Below are 10305 nucleotides of genomic sequence, written 5' to 3' on the forward strand. Positions count from 1 at the left end.
ATTTCCTGTTGCACTTAAATCTGTTTTGTATACTATTCTGATGATAGTGAAACTTTGTAATGGGCACTTTTCGTACCACTGTCTCCTTAAGATGATTCGCTTATGTTTTCCTCTTTTGTAAGTCGCTTTGGATAAAAGCGTCTGCCAAAGGAATAAATGTAAATGTAAAAAACATTCACATTTGTAAACAATAATGATTTGGCACATCAATTATTGTTAAAATGAGGAGTGAAAGCAATTCATTCTGGAAAAAAAAGAGTTCCCTTTCAAAACAAATAAATTATTTACTTTTAGTAAAGCAATGACTGCACAAATAAACCAAAAAACTAAATTAAGTACTCGTTATAATTTTTTTAAATTGCACTACAGTATCCACGTCAGATCTACCAAATAAACACCTTTTAAAACAAATAAGGCTGTTGTAATGAGGAAAAAAACATTGTCAAGTGAAGTTACAAAGTAAAGTCTATTTCTCGCTGGTTCTTCAGATAAAAAAAGAGCTGGTAATTGTTTGATGGGAGAGAATCATGCAACCACTGCTTCAGGCTCAACAACATGCTACTCGCATCAGTTAGGCCAATAAATTAAATCACAATGACAGAACGCCGATCAGTGGACACACCCTTTACTTCTTGGGCTCCAGTGAGCCAGTCACATTGAAGTTTATACCATCCCAGGCAGCAGGGATGGAATCAGTAGACAGAGACAGCAAATGTAACAGTGGTCGTCCAGGAATTCTCTGATGTTGGCCAGCACTCCTAGGCTGTAAGGCTGAAGTTTCCCCTGATGTGGATTGCTGACGCAATGCTAAACTGCCAGCAGGAGGTGAAGCCACTGGGAGTGTTCGAGCGGCCATCTTTGTATGCCCAAATTGTCATAGAGTGACAGAATGACTGACAGGCGAAAAAGCCTCAGTTTCACCATTTCCGACCTCCGGATATTACAGTCGCATTACGCCCTCAAATGACAATCATGCACAATGGAATATTTGGGCATATCAATAAGGTGGCACCGTGGCTTCACTGTTTTGATGTCATAAGCAATCCAGTTCTATATCATAAATCAGTGGTAACATCACCAATACACATGCTGAATGTTTCGCTGTCAAGAATAACATATTTCACCCTACATCATCTTTCAATAACAATCTCATTGCAAATCCTGCATTTCATTCTGGCAAATCACACTGAAATATGTCACTAAAACAGTTTTGACAAACTTAACACACATTTCACTCAAATTGTTATTTTTTCTGGCATTTAGGAATAATATAATTTTTCCTTCTCCTTCTTAACTACATCACAAAAACTGGGCCACGATTCTGAATGATGAGCTGGCATCACTGATATGTAAACATGGGCAGTCATGTGTTAATATATAGACCTTATTTAGAGTAGAACTATATTAGATTTTTGACAGGAATGAAAATGAGACTACTCAGACGTACAGTCTTTTCAATGGGTTGTACTGTTGTTTAAAGTAATATTGAGCTTTCAGCTGATGAAATATTGAAAACATCTTTCCAAAAACATTTCAGAAGACCAAAAACCCCAGAAAACATGAGTTCTAAAAATTAGATGTGATCTCCAGTAGGACCTTTTGCAGCTTTATACAGTGCATGCCATTGAAGATACACATCTATCACTCACAGCCTCGATTTCACTCCCATCAAAATTAAAGGTACACATTTAGGTGTCAAAAAAGTTTGACTCCTAATGAAATTATATGACATTTTGAAATGTATGCATAAAATCATGACCACTCACTTGAGATGAGGACTCTAGTCAAATCATTAACCTTATAAAAGCTGTTATGTCACTCTACATGGAGCAGGGGCTCACGGGTCTGCCATTTCAGAATTACCTGACCAGCTGAATACTACTCGCTTAAAGGAATATTCTGGGTTCAATACAAGTTAAGCTCAATTAAACGCATTTGTCACATAATATTGATTACCATAAAAAATTATTTAGACTCGTTCCTCCTTTTCTTTAAAAAACCAAAAATGCATTTACAATGGTTCGGTTGGACAACACATCAGTAATGGCATATATATGTTGCATGACACACTGGCCAGTGAAACGCAAGTATGTGCTTCCCCCAGTGCGCCTCCTTCATTCACACACCCAGAAAAGGCTATGTACCTAAGGTTCTAAAAACACCCTTCAGAGCGCAGATGGTTCACCTTCAAGCTTTCTTCCCTCCTCCATTTATTTCAGATGAGGAATAATCCTTGCATTTGTTATGCCCTGTGCGGACAGTCTGATCAGCTCTTTGTGTGCTATGGAGGATGCATGAAATGAATGCCCATCTCCAAGCAAAAGCTTTCTCACTGGATCATTGATTGGCTTATGATTCACAGGGTAAGATCTGCCCAATTGGTGTTAAAGCACACTCAACTAGAGGCATGGCCTCCTCATGGGCATGGACAAATGGTGTGTCTTTATAAGACATACAGTATTGTAAAACAGTTAAAGGATGGGAAAGGAGGAGGCGAGAACCGGCTTGACGATATAAATCATAGTTTAATGGAAAACTTAAATGACAACACAAACACACATGACGGACATGTCTGCTAACGATCTCTCTCTCCCGCACGGCCCTCTGCAGTCAGCCTTTAAACCTCACGGAGGCATAATTAGCCTAATACCGAACCGGGTGTGTAGGATCACGACCCGGCCCGCCCTCCGCCCTGCCACAAGTATGTTATGCAGCAGGTCATCTCAAAACACATTCACAAGGTTTTACAACCAAGACCTAACATCTCTCTCTTCACAAGTCCTCTCTGTTTCGAGTGCTTACTTTTTCGTTTGCCAAACATATACTTATACCCTTCCCCTTATGTACAGGCTCCATATCATTTTACACCACCACTTCATCAGGCCATTGTAATTTACCATAAAGTCACAAGCACTTTCATTATAAATACTGTAACTCTCTTCCCAACTGGGTTCATGAAGGGGTTAATTCATACTATATGTCTATAGTTCATAAATTCGTTCTGAATGCTCCCCTCCTGTCCCAAAATGAGGGTCACTCACTTGCGGCATACTCATCCGCATCACGTCACGGTCCTGCGGGACTGCAGCATCATGTTCCCTCTCTGGAAGTTTATGTCGTGTATTGCACCGTGATGCAGTTCTGTTCCCCATTTGTGTCAGTATACAATGTCAAGTGTACTGAGTCATAAGGGAACATCTCTGTTACGTACGCAACCTCGGTTCCATGAGAAGAAGAGAACGAGACATTGCGAATTCTGGCTGCATTACAAGACTCAAGAGTTCTTCTGAGTTGCATGCAATTAACTCCATGTCCCTCAGTCAGAAAATCTCCTGAGCGCAATACAAGATCTTGCACGTGAGGACATGCCTGACAGTAAACGCAAGACAATTCCCCAAAGTCTCCCGCTCTTTCTAATCTCACTTGCTGCTTTTGCTCACTCAAACAGTGACTCACATGCAGTAGGTCCATTGGTGAAGCCATGTCTAAAGGTTCACCTTGTTATGAGCTTGTTATGAATCCTCTTAAAACAGGCATACAATCACAACAGACTTCCGGAAATGGGAAACATAACTGGTGTTAATTTAAGAAGGGAATCAATTTATTGTCAGTCAGTTTGCTAATGACACTACTCTTTAAACAAAAAAAATAATTAACAGCAAATACCCCTAGTACTTCAGTTTATTTAGATTTTCTCAAAAGCTTAATTTCTCAAAATGTGAGTTATTGGCCATCTATGATCATCCTAAGTTTACTAAGTTAAAAACTAAGTTAAATATTTAGGTATCTGGGTATCTAAGTCGGTGGATAATTAAGAAAAAAATGAATTTAGATAAAAAATGTAGAGAAATGTAAATTAATTATGAATACTTGGCTGCATAGAGACATAACAATTTTCGGAAGAGTTCTACTGAAATATAGAGTCTTTCTAAACTCCCTGTAAATCTTTCTGCTTTTAACCAACAAGTACTATTATATTGGACATTTTCAAGCATAATTGTAGCCCAAATAACATGTCGATCTGGAATAACAGATGTACAACAGTGAGCAGAAAATCTTTGTTTATTGAATAGTGGTGGCAAAAAGGAATATGGTCAGTGATACATGTTATGGATACATTTTGGGAGTCTCAATCCTTTTTGTGTTTAAGTTGCTCTCCAAGTGTATGATAAAATTATTAAAAGTATCCCATTGTCAATGATTAACTTAGTTAAGGAACAATTAAAATATTCAGTGGAAAAACCTAAATTGCATGATCTCATGAAAATGTAAACTTTGCCGATAAAAAATGCTCTAACAGATTTTTGAGAGATGGTTTACTACAACAATATTTCCCAGGTCCTGTAAAGAGATCTTACATTTTTCATCATTTGGAGAAGAAACAAGTGAGTGAAAATAGAACCAATTTCTTTTCATTTCCCATTGCCCTTTAATGTAAAGAAATGCACTTTACAATTATGAATCATATTTATCCAAACTAAATTCATTTTTAAGATTTAATGTTGGGGACTCAAATCTGTGTCAAATATACAAGTCAGAGATAGAAACAGCTGAACACTTGTATTTTCAATGTAATTTGGTGTTCATTCTTGAAGGATGCATTTAGCTGGATGAGACTGATAATTTCATGGGAAATTGTTAAATTTTGTTTATTAATTAAGGATAAAAATGTATCTTATATTATTAATAATCTATTGCTTTTGTTGAAATTTTACATACACAAATGTACATTTTTCATAATTCCTCCCGATTACTTGCTTTTAAAGAGGAATTTTCAATGTATTTACAGATTTTGAGTGGCATGAAAAGTCCCAAAGCAAAATATTTGTATTTTTTGTTTATTTTACTTATTTACTTATTTTTTGTAATGTATTGTTTGATATGTTGTGGAGAATTTTATGTGTAAATTGAATTGTAATCTCAGTCTTTGTAAATCTTTCAGGTATGACTGCCTTTCTGTTAATGTTCATACAAGAATAAAAAACGAATTTAATAAAAAACAGACTTCCGGAAAAGGGTAATAACCAATGACATTTTAGATTACAATCAAAAGAGCAAAGCCCACCCCACGACTGCTAAAAATAAATGTGTTTGAGGGAGCAAAAGCTGCAGATGACATTAGATAGAGCAGGAGAATTTGCAGAATTGTCTTGCACATGCTTTCATGCATGTCCTTGTGTGCCAGAAGGAGATGTCATGCACGTGCAGGATCTTCCCGTTTCCTCGTGCAGCAATTAACTACTTTGATCTATCGCGTGTGTCAATAACGCGTGCGGATTAATCCTGTTGAAATGCCTTCATACTCAAACACCATAGCCAGTATTAGAATATTGACGTTATTGTAGAGAGGTTTCAACTAGGTCGTGTGGAAGGACAACTCCCAATATTTGTTAGCACGCAATGTTTCGTTCCCTTCGTCTCTGGGAAACAAGGTTACGTACGTAACCGAGACGTTACTACTACAATATTACTGTAGTAAAACCATGGCTAACTATTTTTTAATTACTTATTAACAACAGTTACACACAATCTCATTACAAGAAATTTCACTTTTTGATATGTTGTTATTTTAGTGTGAATTTACTCCAGAAGCGGTTTCTCTGTTTTCTATCATTACCTCTACAAGGCACCGATCCCTCTAGTTTGAATGAGCCTTGTTACGACGCAAGCGATTGACTGCTTGTGTCTGCATGCATGTTAAGATAGGCAGAGGAAGAATTAGTTCCCATCCTGCACAAGTGTTTGCCAATATAGCCTAATCTTTTTATTTCACTTTGAAGCTTATGATTACTGTTCATGTTCATTGTAAACAAATAATTATATCCCTAGTTTTAAAAAAAATGTTAGAATCAATATTTTTGTGTGAGGATTGATACTTTTGATACAATGTCAGTATCGGAAGTATCAATTCGCCCAGGCCCATAGCTAGTGGGGTGAAAGGTGGTAAAGATTCTAGCGGCCCACAGGTCCAGGGGGCCAAACATCAAATTCTAAACATTATTTTTTAATAGGAAAGTGGCCCAGAGCAATATACAGTAAGAGGGCCCTGAATACTTTGCTACGGCTCTGGATTCGACCATCCCTATATATTAGTGAAATCAAATAATAATCCTGTGGCTATTTTTCCAACTTCCTATTTTTAACTTGAGCATTAAATCGAATTTGTTTGTGGTTTTTAATATTGGCTTCATAAAGGAATAATAAAATAATTCATTTTCAGTTTTTCTGATTTTTAATTTCTAATTTAAAATGAAATGAACGAATGATAAACACATTTTTATCAGGAGATTATTGCCCACTATGAAGTACTGAGCAAAGAGATGCATGGCCTTCCATATGGTGGACCACTTGATCTTCTTTTGAGCTGCCTCAAGAGGAGCCTCAACCAGCATGACATCCGCAGTGATAGAGAACACCAGAATTGCGTTCAGCGTGACAGGAAGATGACGGCTGGCTGCCTCCAACTTACACCACACTTTGCTCATGAATGTAATCATATTTTATCTTTAACTCACCCGCCGCTTGAGGGGCTACCTGTTCAACCTGTATACTACCTGCAAAGCCACTTCATTCATATTTGCTCAAACCTGGTCACAAAAACTGCGAGATCGTCAATTGAGAGATACATTAGAAATCATTTGGAAGCCTGTTGGTTAAAGACAATGTGAAAAACAAATCCTCCTTTAAGGGAGAAGCAAATAAAACTCATAATCGATAAGACACTGAGCACTCTAATCCATTAGAATAAGGGTCAAGTAGCAATGACAGCAGATTTTTGTTAATAATAATAATAAAATTATACGATTTCATCTTTATTTGATACCAACCTATTGTTCATTTCAGCTATGGACTTCTCAACAATAAATGTGGAACCCTGCTGCTGTCTAACTGCCTCGAGCAAAGAGATCCTGGTGTTACCATGGAGCTACAAAAAACCTGGAGAGAGCTATCCGTTAGCATCCCCATTCAACTCTATGACTGTGGTCAGCTAGCGCAGGGTTCCCAAAAAGCTAGCGAAATGGATGCTGCCATCTTTGCTCATGGGCGCTAAGTTCCAGGATCTGGTGTCACGTGACTGATCACTCATCGATGGGAATAGATATGGAAAAATATAAATCAATTTCACACTTTTAGGAGCCCTTCAAAAACAATCCATCACCAGATGATGATGTGCTATAATGTAATTAAATAATGTCAACTAAAAACAATTTTTTTATTTAATCTTAAAAGATGGCTACTTTTGAATGGCTGTCTATTTAGAAACATGCTTTTTGCCATGGGGTGGTGTAGTTCCAGCATCTACCAGCAGGTGCTAACAGGGACCTGCTAACCAGGCAATACCTGACCCCCTGGGCATTACAACAACAATTTGGGCAAATTCCAAACAGCGTTTTTGCACACTTGAAGGGCACTGTGGGAAGGGGACACATACGAAGGGGTGCTCCAAAGGACAGCGAGCAACTCAGGCTCTCCACGAAGGGCCCTTCCACAAGGCTGTTATCGAAGGGAAAAATAAATTTTTACAGTAAACAAAGTCTAGATAGACAGTCCACTGTTGGCCATCTTTGGAACGCTCTCATGAAGCTTATTCCAGTCATGCCAGTGCAGCTTCTATCTACAGTACATGAATGGGGGAATACCGAAATCTCAAAAATGGTTGGTCAAGATTAGCAATAACAGCAACACAATTTGACAATACTAGAATCATAAATTGTGCTTCTTTAGCTAATATTATGCTAAAACATAATATTCCCAGCTTGAATAACTAATGTGCATGCGTGTTAGTGAGTTGATTGACAGGCGATGTCTACATCTAATAGGTGATTGGCTCTTTTACCTGTAAGGCGGGACTTCCTTTCTACATCTGTTGACCGTTGGACACTAGAGCTTCTTGGTTGGACGTTCCAATTTCTCCCATTCATTTTAATGGATGTGGCCTGTTTGGCAATTAGAATTCTTTGTGCATATCGCCACCTACTGGGCAAGGAGGAGAATTTATAGTAAAAAAAACAAAACAAAGGATTTAAATGTTCATCAGTTTCTTAACCACTCCTGTCATATCACTTCTGAACATGGATTTAACCAATGGAGTCATTCAAAGTTCAGACCTTCAAAGTTCTGGCCACCATTCACTTGCATTGTATGGACCTACAGAACTGATATAGTTTTCTAAAAATCTTTGTGCGCAGCAGAACGGTTAACAAACTCAAGATGGCGCCGAGTATGGCTGCTGCGTTGCGAGCTCCGTTTCAACACTGCGGTTTATTGTTCGTTTTGTTTACAGTTCTTTGTTTTTTTGTCTTGGATGTTGTCTGCCTTATTGTTTACGACAGACAAACGCTTTTGGACATTGGTTCTACAAATACACATCGAAAACCGGACTTCAAATTCCTTAATGCCGACCCGCTGTTTACAAACACGCCGGCGGAGCCCTTTGTCTGGGCTGCTCGGCCGCGGAAACGCAGAAGGAAAAGAGGAAAACGAGCCAGCGTTCTCATCAGAGTATGACATCGTGCAAATCGACCCCCGCTACCCAGTATACTACTGGCAAATGTTCAGTCTCTGGACAACAAGCTCTGCGAGCTGAGAGCGCAGATCTCTTTCCAACGAGAGACGAGAGATTGCTGTGTTATCTGCCTTACAGAAACCTGGCTGGCTGCGGAGATTCCAGACTCGGCCATCGAAATCACGGGCTTCTCCGTGCACCGAGCGGACAGAGCGAAGGACCTCTCAGGTAGAAGCAGAGGTGGTGGTGTATGTTTTATGATCAACAGATCATGGTGTGATCAGAGGAACGTACATTTAATCAAGTCTTTCTGCTCTCCTGATCTGGAATATCTCATGCTTCTGTGTCGACCATTCTGGCTGCCGAGAGAATTCACAGCGGTCATCATCACAGCTGTGTACATCCCCCCACAAGCCGACACAGACCGGGCACTCAGGGAACTGTATGGGTGTATAAGTGAGCAGGAAACCGCGCACCCTGAGGCTGCGTTCATTGTTGCCGGGGACTTTAACAAAGCCAACTTCAAAACAATCGCTCCAAAATACCACCAACACATAAAGTTCAACACACGAGGGGACCGGGTTTTAGATCATCGTTACTCTCCTTTCCTGGAAGGCTACAAATCCCTCCCCCGCCCCCCATTTGGCAAATCGGACCATTCTTCCGTTCTACTTCTACCTGCTTACAGGCAGAAACTAAAAGGGAAGCACCCACCCTCAGAACGATCCAGTGCTGGTCGGACCAATCAGACTCTGCGCTACTAGACTGTTTTGATCACGCGGACTGGGAGATGTTCCGGTCACATATGTGAGAATGCTGTTTGTAGACTACAGCTCAGCATTCAACACCATAGTGCCCTCCAAGCTTGATGAGAAACTCCGGGCTCTGGGCTTAAACAGCTCGATGTGCAGCTGGATCCTGGATTTCCTGTCAGGCAGACGTCAGGTGGTTAGAATGGGCAGCAACACCTCCTCATCACTGACCCTCAACACTGGAGCCCCGCAGGGCTGTGTTCTCAGCCCACTCCTGTATTCCCTGTACACACATGACTGTGTGGCAACACATAGCTCCAATGCCATCATTACGTTTGCTGACGATACGACGGTGGCAGGTCTGATCACTGACAATGATGAAAGAGCCTACAGAGAGGAGGTGCACACTCTGACACGCTGGTGTCAAGAGCACAACCTCTCCCTCAACGTCAGTAAAACCAAGGAGCTTGTTGTGGACTTCAAGAAGAAAGACGGAGAACACAGCCCCATCACCATCAATGGAGCACCGGTGGAGAGAGTCAGCAGCTTCAAGTTCCTCGGTGTCCACATTACTGAGGAACTCACATGGTCCGTCCACACTGAGGCCGTTGTGAAGAAGGCTCACCAGCTGAGACGGCTGAGGAAGTTTGGAATGAACCACCACATACTCACACGGTTCTACACCAGCACTGTAGAGAGCATCCTGACTGGCTGCATCACCGCCTGGTACGGCAATAGCACCGCGCACAACTGCAAAGCCCTGCAAAGGGTGGTGCAAACTGCCAGGAACATCATCGGAGGTGAGCTTCCCTCCCTCCAGGACATATACACCAGGCGGTGTGTGAAAAAAGCTCGGAGGATCATCAGAGACTCCAGCCACCCGAGTCATGGTCTGTTCTCACTGCTACCATCAGGCAGGCGGTATCGCAGCATCAGGACCCGCACCAGCCGACTACATGATAGCCTTTTCCCCCAAGCAATCAGACTTTTGAACACTTGATCTATCAGGATCAATAATTAGCACTGCACTTTATTCAGCTATAATCT

The sequence above is a fragment of the Xyrauchen texanus genome, chromosome 23 (assembly GCF_025860055.1).
Source record: "Xyrauchen texanus isolate HMW12.3.18 chromosome 23, RBS_HiC_50CHRs, whole genome shotgun sequence".
Classification (NCBI taxonomy): Eukaryota; Metazoa; Chordata; class Actinopteri; order Cypriniformes; family Catostomidae; genus Xyrauchen; species Xyrauchen texanus.